The sequence below is a fragment of the Musca vetustissima genome, unplaced genomic scaffold, assembly GCF_032173495.1.
Source record: "Musca vetustissima isolate MV318-11 ecotype Yass unplaced genomic scaffold, APGP_CSIRO_Mvet_v1 utg5835, whole genome shotgun sequence".
NCBI lineage: Eukaryota > Metazoa > Arthropoda > Insecta > Diptera > Muscidae > Musca > Musca vetustissima.
In genome coordinates, this window is record NW_026883122.1 from 182430 (window position 1) to 193118 (window position 10689).

Here is a 10689-nt window from a genome sequence, read left to right on the forward strand (position 1 = left end):
GTTAAAATTTGAACATAATAAAATATTTTTAAAAATTCTCCAACAGACTACGGTTTTACAAAATCCAATAAGTTTGAAAATTCTCTGCGACTCTCATAAAAATATGGTATCATCATTTTCAATAGAAAAATTAAACAGTAGGCCGAAGGACCAATTGCAGTATTTTCCCGAATTCAGTTACATAGTTACATCCCGTAAAATTATGATATTCAACGCAGTCTACCCGATAATATTGCTGTCATTCTGGAGGAGATATTAGAAACCACAGAGTTCCTAAATTGGACCAATTTAAAGTCGGGACGTAGCTATGTCAAAGTATATGACAGAAGCCAACCGTTGCGCACCAACGCGGAAGTATAGAAAGGATGACCTCTGTTACCTCTACTGTTCACAATTGTGTTTGATGAAATTGGGAATAAATTCTGCTCTCAGAGAAGAGACATACATGGAGTCCCCAACGACAACTCGAATATTTATATTTTGCTGATTACATCTCTTTTATAATATACACATGCAGTAAATAAGCTAGAAGTATTCATAAACATATGCCTCAGCATCATATGCAGAATATGCTGACCCAACACCACAAGTAACTTAATGTTGCAGAACTTCACGAACCAGGAGATTGATTGTCTGCAGCTAAAGAAAAATATCCATACCATGTCAAGAATGCTTCTTAAATGAAATCCCCAAGGACCACGAAATCGGGGTCCATCAAGAAACACAGGGCGGCTGAACGAGTAATATGGCTATGCTTAGTGTAAGCCATATGCCCTCAAGAAAAGTAACAGGAAAAATTAAAATTGGCACATAATATATCAACATCACACATCATAGGTTGAAAAAGTGCATAAAATCGCAAAAAATTCTTCTTCTTGACCGATTATAGGTTATTGACCGAATAATGTTTCCGTAATAAAAAATTACCCCTTTCCAAAGGAACATTTGTGATGTTGGGTTTATAATTGTGGCGTCTAGAGCGACCAGAAAACCAGACAAAAATAAATGTTTCGACTCATTTGATAAAAGAAGTATGTATCAACTAATCATCACAAAATTAAAGGATTCGTCATTGACCATAACCGGAATCATCAGCGCAGCATTTACGCCCTCTAGTGTGGTAATGTTAATGTATAACTCCCTCATCCGAGTATCTACAACAATATAATTGGAATTAATATTAGATATCCATAATTATTCAAATCCATTATTTTTATATGAACTATAGGATTTTATTTAACATGCCCGGGAATTTCAGATTTGGGCCAAATATGCACCATTTTGTTGTATGATTTGTTGCCATTTTAAAGATAATTTCATAATGCCCCTCTCATAGAAGTCCTGTTCTTTATTTGCAAAAAAATTTAATAGTCGATTTTCACAATCCTCCCTAGATACCAATTTTTTATCATTAAAGAAATTTTGCAATGCAATAAAAAGATGATAATCGCTTGGTGCTGAGTCCGGATTGTATGGCGGATGCATACAGTCAGGTCTCTCGAAGTTTCTGGTGAATCACTGTAGATGTTTGTGGCCTAGCGTTGTCCTGCGACTGCTAGCATGCCGGTCAACTCCGATTTTACCGACATTTTCGACGACCGGCCTACATGCACCTTTAACATCAAAAATTCCTGAACGGAATCTACGAAACCAAAATTACACATAATTGGCTGTTACAGTATCGGAACCGTAAATACCATTCACAATTTTAACCGCTTGGCTTGCATTTTCGCCTTTGTCAAAGAAAAAACTGAAAAATGTACTGAATTTTTTCTTTGTTCACTTCGATTTTTAACACCCTGTAGCTCACAACTGAATGCACCAAACAAAAAACAACAAAATATTTTTTTACTGCGAAATGTCACCCTTCCAACGAGCATAATTCTGAAATTGTTTAATCGATAATTTACGAGAAATCTATCAGTACTGCCATCTGCCGAAAAAAATAATGGATTTCTTTTTCCCCGACCAAATATATTCGCAACAGAATGCAAATTTAGTCATCGGTTCCGTTTGACCCCCTAAATCTCTTCTTCATGTAAAATTTCGTGGTGTTCGGGTCATAATTGTAGTCTCTAGAAACACAGACGAAAATAAAGTTTTTGGTATTTGCAAAAAATAATAGAGGTCTTTAGCCAGAACCGAATCTACGATGGGTTCATAACTGTATCGTGTTTAGGAATTATAATAGATACATGTCTAGATAGATTCAGCTAGTCGAGTACAAAGTTTTGGGTCCACACAAAGCTATAATACCCTTACAACATATTTGTGTATGGTATAAATACCGAATAATGGGGTGTTCTGTTACTCTGAATTAGAGTCCAAATTGCAACCAATTTAGAAATTTTTAAAGTATCGCTATGTGGGGGCTACTCCAATAATGATAATTTGTTGTAGGGCATATATGGGAGCTATATATAAGCGTAAACCGAATAGTTGTAAGGTATGTTCAAAATTTCAAAGTTTTATTTTTTTAGTTCACAAAAAAATAGGGATCCTCATCTTTCTAAATAGATATTTTTATAGTAAATAATTCAGATGAGACCGGCAGTTCTTCATAATCTAGAATTTATACGAAATTTATTAGTGTACAGTCATTTAAGGTATACGGTAAAATCTTATGAGCGACATAAGGAAAACAAAATCACGCCACTCAACTTGATTCATGGCGAATTTGTACTCTCCTTGTTTTACTTTCATTCCCATAAGCAATTCATTTCCTACTGGGTCATTCTGTATCAATCATTCAATTAAATGAGTAAACTGAGAATATGAGCGAATCTCTCACAAACGGGAGACTACTGTGATATACTTTGATTGACAAATGAATGTAAATATCGATTGTATTGTGTCGGTATCTATGTATGTATCTACGTGTGTACAATTGTATCTAAGATACTTTACAGTGCTTTGTTTTGTTTCTTTGTTTGTTTTTGTTTACACAGAAGCTACCTTTATCGTTATTTTGTGTTTTTGTTACTGCTTCCACTTTTGTTTACATTTTGTTTTGCTATTTTTTTTCCACCAGTTGTTTAGTTTCGTTGCCTTGTGGGGGAGTTTTTAGTCAGTTGAAGATATTTTTCTATTGTGTTACATTCAAGTGGGTAACGAATATTAGTATCGTCATTACAATAGCAACACATCGAAATATTCGTCTGGACCCCATATTATAATAAATTGATACATATTTGGATTACTATATATTCTTAATTAGGGTAAAATTCAATGTCAATTTAGGCATGTTCGTCTGATACATTAGAATGGGTAATGATTATTTTCATTAAATGGAGGGAATATGCTGGGCAAGCATGGGAACTGGTGCCCGTGTTTACATGTATCAATAAGCTCGTTCCCTGCGTTCTCTTTTTGTAAGACATTTCATATGGCGGTTTCTCCTTTATTCTCCTAACTTTTTTACTCTCCTCGATTTTTGCACACCTCTAACTTAGTCCTTTAGTAAGAAAATATTTTTTGGCTGAACAATTTCAGGAATTTAGCCGTTAACAAAAGTAGTGGATAATTATGATTTGTTTATCTTTGTTAATTTAGAAAATTTGTAGGTACGTTTTTTTAGTTTCTGTAATAGTACCATAAAAAATAAATTAGATTATCTTCCAATGGAAACCAGATAACATAATTAAATTTGATTTAATTTTTGAACATGTATAATTAAATAAGCAATTAAATTGTTAAAATGTACAATAAATTTATTAATGTATGTATAATATTTTCATTCATGTGAAACATTTTTATTCGTTTCTGTGTAACATGTATTTGTTATAATTACTTTTTTTTTGTTATTTTGTTCAAAACATGTTTTAAAGCGATAATAAATATGGGTGGTTATCGCCTAATCAATCCATAATAATTTGGCTATCGCACCCTTGGGTTTTGATATTTATAATTTCTATTTGGTTGGTATTTTCATTTGGCGATTATCAAAAATTACCGAAAATAATTGCTTCTGAAGAAGTTGAGAAATAGTTTCTTCCAGTAACATAGATGTCACAAACATTAGGTTTTGAAAGCACCTCGTGGAAATGTATAAATTACTTCAATTGGTGCTTTCATTTTAAAACCGGAACTTCATGGGATATTTTCCCAAAAATAGGAATAACTTTGTCATATTATATATTCAGTACTTGATGACCTTCGAACTTATTTTCATTAGCATTTTTCGACCATAGATACACTTTGCAATCGGTGGGATGGTTTCAAGGTTAAAATGCAGAAATTATCAAAAGTTAATTTAAATTCATACCGGTCTATGGATCTATAAAAATTATTTACATTTGATGATCTCGGGTACAAAAATCACGAAATTAAATAAAACACGTTGCTTGTTCAGTCATAAAATTGGGAGTTGGGCTATATTACTCCATTAGAGAATTTTGTATTCCACAAACGTGTAAATTCTCTATCCATAGCTTTTAGATGTAATAAATATAATTTGTATTTTTTTAAATACTCACCCTCACACTTTCTGCTATTTTATGAGAAATCCAATACACACTCCAAGACCCCCAAAGACCAACTGATTACCTTGCAATCGTTGCCGTTGAAAACAATTTCAAACTACTATAAAAGCAGTATATATTTGGACTATCTCAAGTATTACCCCCGTACCAGATAACACGATTAATAATCCGATTATCATAAGATTATGATGTTGGAAACGGTATTTAAAAAAAGTTTGCGAAAAACTGTCGATAAGATATCAATTACTATAGCAAGTGTTTAGAAATGTTTCCAAATGTGATGTTATTTTAACTTAGAAAAAACTGATGGTTGTAACAGGGTTACTTACTATAGTACAACTGGGGGAAAGTTTTTCCTCAGATTTATTGATTTTATATGTAAGATGTCATAATGTAGTAATTGAAAATACAATGAATTAGAAAATATGGAAACATTTCATTTTACCGCGGTCAACCGCCCCGATTTTACGGATTGACGAACACTGTATAGGAAATTTAAAAAGTAGTAGCAATTCTTAATTCATGTGGCGCCCAACGTTATTTCGGCGAATGCTTGCAATTGTTTAACTTCAAGCTTCAAACATTTGTCAGTGGCTAGATCCAAAACTACAATCTTCCTTGACTCATCCCTTGGTGGACAATACCATACTTTACCCACTAATAAATAGTCGTATTTATAAAACAACAAACTGGAATTACACTTGACTATTTTGAAATAAAACAAAATAAAAAGGACGTTAAGTCGGGCCGATCGAACTCTTATACCCTCCACTACGAGGATGACATTAAAAATATCTATAATTAATAGCGGCCCGCAGGAGAATACTCATGTTATCATAGGACCTTGAACATACCGAAAAAGTTATGAGAAAATGATGATTTAAATTCTCAAAATACCTAATAGTGGGGCTATGCCAAAACTGGGATCTATATTGATAATTTTTGGTAGTGAGATTGTACAGGGGCCTACCCTGATACTTGGGTCATTATTAATCATTTTTGGTATGGGGATGCAATGAGAACCCAAATATTTCGAGGTGTTGCAAACTGAATAAAAAATTTAATGTACACTAAATGTTGATATTTTGAAGATTTTATTTGTCAACAGCTGTCATTCCGCATTCCGTGTTTTTGGAGAGCAAAGAACATCTTTGTAGAAAAAAAGCCGTATTTCCTAACTTATTCGCAAAAGTAAATGTCCCGTCTAATTTTAGGTATTTTTAGGGTTCTTGGTATCATTTCCAACTGAAGTGACTGTAATTTGGCATATTATTTATGGGTAAAAAATAGCCTCAGATCATTATAAGTAAAGGTCCATGTTTTGACAAATTTGCCAACCTGTGTACCTTTGGTTTCTTAGAGGATAAAAAATCTCCTGGCGGAGAAACACGATCAATTTTATTTATTTTGAATACGCACCTCATGGTGTAGAATATAAAAAGTTCGGTCTGGACAAATTTTAAGATTTTTTACTGGATGCTGGACAACTCGAAAATATTGTAATTTGTAAGCGGCTGTAATCTACCTTGTATTATTGTACCATGCTCCTATTACTTACTTACTTGGCTGAATTGTGACAGAACATTTGTTTCATAAGCGAGCTTAAAAAATATTTTTTGTGCGCAGCTCATCCAATTCGAAATGCCATGTTCCGAAATGTTGTCTTCTACTTGATCTTTCCATCGATTTTGAGACCTTCCCCTTCTGCGTGAGCCATCACTTGACTCGCTTTTATATGCATTTTGAGTGGGGAGATCCTCATCCATTCTCACAACATGACCTGGCCAACGTTGTCGCCGAAGCTCGATCCGTCTGATTATGTCGATGTCCGAGAATAGATGGTACAGCGCATGGTTCATACGACGATTGTATTCAACGTCGAGGCAGATCGGTCCATAGATCTTCCGGAGAATTTTTCTCTCAAACACTGCTTGCCCATGTACACATGCTTCAGAACCATATAACAGCACGGGTAATATAAGCGAGAGGTGGCCTTGCTTTTGAGATGCTTACTCAGACCGTAATAATATCTGTTTGCCAACACGGCAAAGATTTCAAAGCTAATGTCATTAGTTTTATTTATGACGGTACCAAGTTATATAAAATCAGTTGGTCCGAGTCTACTCGGCGTCTTGCGCGTTGATACTATAAGTTTTGTATTCTCGCCGTTTACTGCTTCATTTGTTCAGAGGAGGCTGTTACCTCTTGCAATGTTCGACTTATTATATCGATGTCATCGGCGAGTAACATGTGTTGTTTGGTGCACAGAGTGCCATTTCTGTTCACCTTTGCCTCGGTATGACGTTTTCCAGCAGGATGTTAAACAGGACACACGACAAAATGTCACCTTGCCTGAGAGGTCCATTCCTACTTAAACTACTGACCTTGTGCAAGTAAAAGTTATCCTGCATATCCGAATTAACTCATCTGAATGGATAGGACTGTCGAATACGGCTTTAGAGTCGACGATTATTCGGAATGTTTCGATGTGTTTTTCGTGGTTCTTTGCAAGTAGAGTGAAAATCTGGTCAATGGTGGATTTGCCAGACCTGAAGCCGCATTGATATGGTCCAGTAATGTAATTTGCCATTGACTTCAGTCGTTCACACAGCACGCTAGATAACACTTTATATGCGATGTGAAGGAGACTTATTCCTCTATAGTTGGCACATATCTTCTTGTCTCCCTTTTTGTGCACGGGACACAGTATGCTGAGGTTCCAATCATTGCATGCATTCCTCTAGCCAAATTGTACTAATCAACTGGTGCTTGCTCCTTACCAGCATCTGACCACTGGTCTGTAATAGTTTGGCTGGTAATCCATCGGCAACTACTGCTTTATTGTTCTTCAGCCGATTATTTCCAACTCTGGCTGCATGTTGGCTAGGTAGTATACAGTATATACCCTCATATATTATTGGAGGATACCCCACTTCACCGCAACTATTTGATACCAGAAGTTTTTCAAAATGCTCCTTCCAGACCCTCAGCACGCTGTCTGTGTCTGTCACTTGGTTTCCTTCTTGATCTCTACAAGGGGATGTGCCTGCACCAAAGCCTTCGGTTTGGTGTTTTACTCGTTAGTACAATTTCCGGTTCATTCTGACTACTATACATCTCGATTTGCTGCCGTTTTCTTGTTCTTCTTTAAAAAAAAACAGTTTCTCATTTTTCCGGATAATTCTCTCTCGCATTTCTCTCTCAGGTTTGCCCTATATCATTACGTATCATTACGGCATCGTACCATGGGTTCTTTGATGGTGGTCTTTGCTACCCAATTGTTGTTTTTGGTGCAGTTTGTAGGGAGTGAGCAATTCTTTGCATTGTGCTTTCGTCAAGCAGGTGGGTAAGTTGAATGGAGTAGGTTTCTGCTATCTGTTGTGTGTGCAGTTTTTCGACGTCGAGTTTGCAAACCTTCGCTCCTCGGATCGACTGAAGGTCTAAAACACTGGATTAATGCATTTATTTTATGCCAACATGATAAATTTGATTTATCGTTGCTTGATCAGGAGAAATCCAGGTGGCCTTGTGTATATCGAGATGCTTGAATATGGTGCTGCTAACTACCATGTTTTTTGCTGCCGCGAAGTCGATGCCGTTGTCGAATGTTTCTTCATGGAGGCTAAATTTTCCGACGATGGGACCAAAAATATTTTATCTTGCGATTTGTGCATTAAATGGTCTGTTCCAGTACTTTTTTATAGGAAAGCTAGTAAAAGGGAAACATTTCAATATCGCTCTCAGAGTACAAAATAATTTGAAAAGTTCGGGAACGAAAATATAGTAAATATGCCAAAATTTTATGGCAATACTTCAAAATCAACATAACAGCCAATCAGATGTTGGCATTACTGTTTACCATTTTTACTCGGCCAAATTTTTCGAGTAAAAAGTTTACAAAGAGAACGCCATTTTGTTTTGTGTTCTCTTAAATTTAATTCAATATTTTACCAATTTTGTGGGTTGAGGAACGGTTTTCGATTAAAAAGATGCAAAACTTGTAAAAATTTTAGATTCTTTTAGGTTCTGGAAAGGAACTAAAATCTACCAGCAGAATTTTAATGTCATGGTCAGGGCAGTGGTAGTATGCTTTTTCTAGGCGCTTTGTACTTCTTGAGTACATACGCCAAAGCAAATACTGCGCCTGTTCTGTACAACGTGTGCACATTCCAAGTGGAAGAGGGACCAAAATAAACCTGGGCTTCGCCATGTTAAAGCCAGTCAGAGCCGTTGCTTGGTATCTATCATCTTATACGTCGCCCAAAATTGTCTCATATTATTACTGTTCGTTCTCTTCTAGTACGAGATTCCAAACACCCAGCCTTATCCGACACCTTTAGACTAAGAGTGACTCTCGCCCCAAATTTCAACCGTTTTGTCTGGGCATTGATGAATCGTTAAGCCAATCAGTCAGTTAGTAAGGTTTTAGTTGTATTTGTTAAAAGTAAGAGCTGTCATTCCGTATTTTTGGAGAGCGAAGTAAATGTCCCGTCCAATTTTGACCACCTAACGGACAACACTAGCCATTTAATTTATTTTGAATACGCACCTCATGGTATCTTATACGATGGTTCCAGACGAATTTAACGACTTCTTATAGTTTTAATTTTTTTTAATTGGAATTAAAAATGGATCTGTTCCAGAATCTGCAAGAATGTTCTATTAAACGTTTTTTTTTTCAATTGTTTTTCAATTGCCTCCTCTTTTATAAAATATATCAAAAGGTGATCAATCTTTTATTACTTTTTGATTAGAGAAATGTATGAAACTGTTTTCAATTCCCCCCTTTATAACAGTACGTTTAAATTTAACCGGATTTCTTTAACCCAGTGGGTTTCAATTGTCAATTCCTTTGCATATATGTCAAATAAATCCTCATAAAGTAGGTTAATCCAGTAAAAAGTTCTAAAGTAAATACCGTTTAAAATTGATTAGTACAAAAATAAAATAAATACAATTTTTATGTACGGGAACATAAATTATTCATAACTTTTTCAATTACCATATGTCTCAATTTAGATTAGGCGAGTTTACTTGCGGCAAGTCTTTGTTTGTTGGAGAGAGGGGCAAGGGGTATAGAAATGAAAAAAATTGCTCGTACCGACAATTTTCTGGGAATTCGTTTTGCGTATTTCGTATTTGTTGACATTTTATATATATTTAAATGTGAAAAAAAACAACAAATAAAAAAATATTTTGGAAACCGAATTGCCTTGTATAGACGCATGGAGCAAGTTCAAAAGAGAACGATAAAAATTGCCGCAAGTAAACTCGCCTAATATATAGCATTTCCACATTAAATGAAACCTTTTACAAATTAAATGAACCCTTTTCCAAATTAAATGAACCCTTTTCCAAATTAAATGAAACCTTTTCCAAATGAAATGAAACCTTTTCCACTTGAAGTGAAACCTTTTACAGATAGAATGAAACCTTTTCCAATTGAAATGAAACCTTTTACAAATAGAATGAAACTTTTTCCAAATTAAATGAAACCTTTATTCTTATCTAAGGAAATATAATATTTGCAGTAATTTTAAACCAATATTTGAAAATTAAATCAAAGAATATTGACAAATATAGTTGTATGGCTATGTAATTAACATAAATATTCTTTAATTCGATGTGATTTCATTTAATATCTGTACTACATAAAACTAAATAAATAGTAATACAAACTGGGGTATTTCTTGACATTTTAATAAATAAATATTTAAGAACAAGAATTGAATACCCGGTCCTAAATGCGAAATACAAATTTGACTTAATAAATTGTTGATGATAAGGTAACTGCTTATCTTAATGAAGGGGTTCCCGACTTGCAGCTTGTGGGATTTTCAAAACCATGTCCATAACGTAGTTAGAACAATCTTGCCGAGTAAGCTTTTGAATACTTCGCTCGATTACATCAACAATGTTATGTTCCATTGAAACGTCACACATAATTTTATTTTTGGAACATTAAAGGAAAATAAGCGTGGAGGAAATAGAACTAAGTTGTTGACACCACAAGTTTTAAGTCTGATCGAGTTCTATATAGAAAGTCAACCTGGAATTACCCTCAAAGCCATAAAAACTAAACTGTTGAGAGAAAATGATATAAATATTTCCACAAGCTGCATAGAATATGGATTACGGAAATTAAAAATTACGTTTAATATGGCCTCTATTGAAACAGAACGAAAGAATGACTCCAGAACATTAGGCT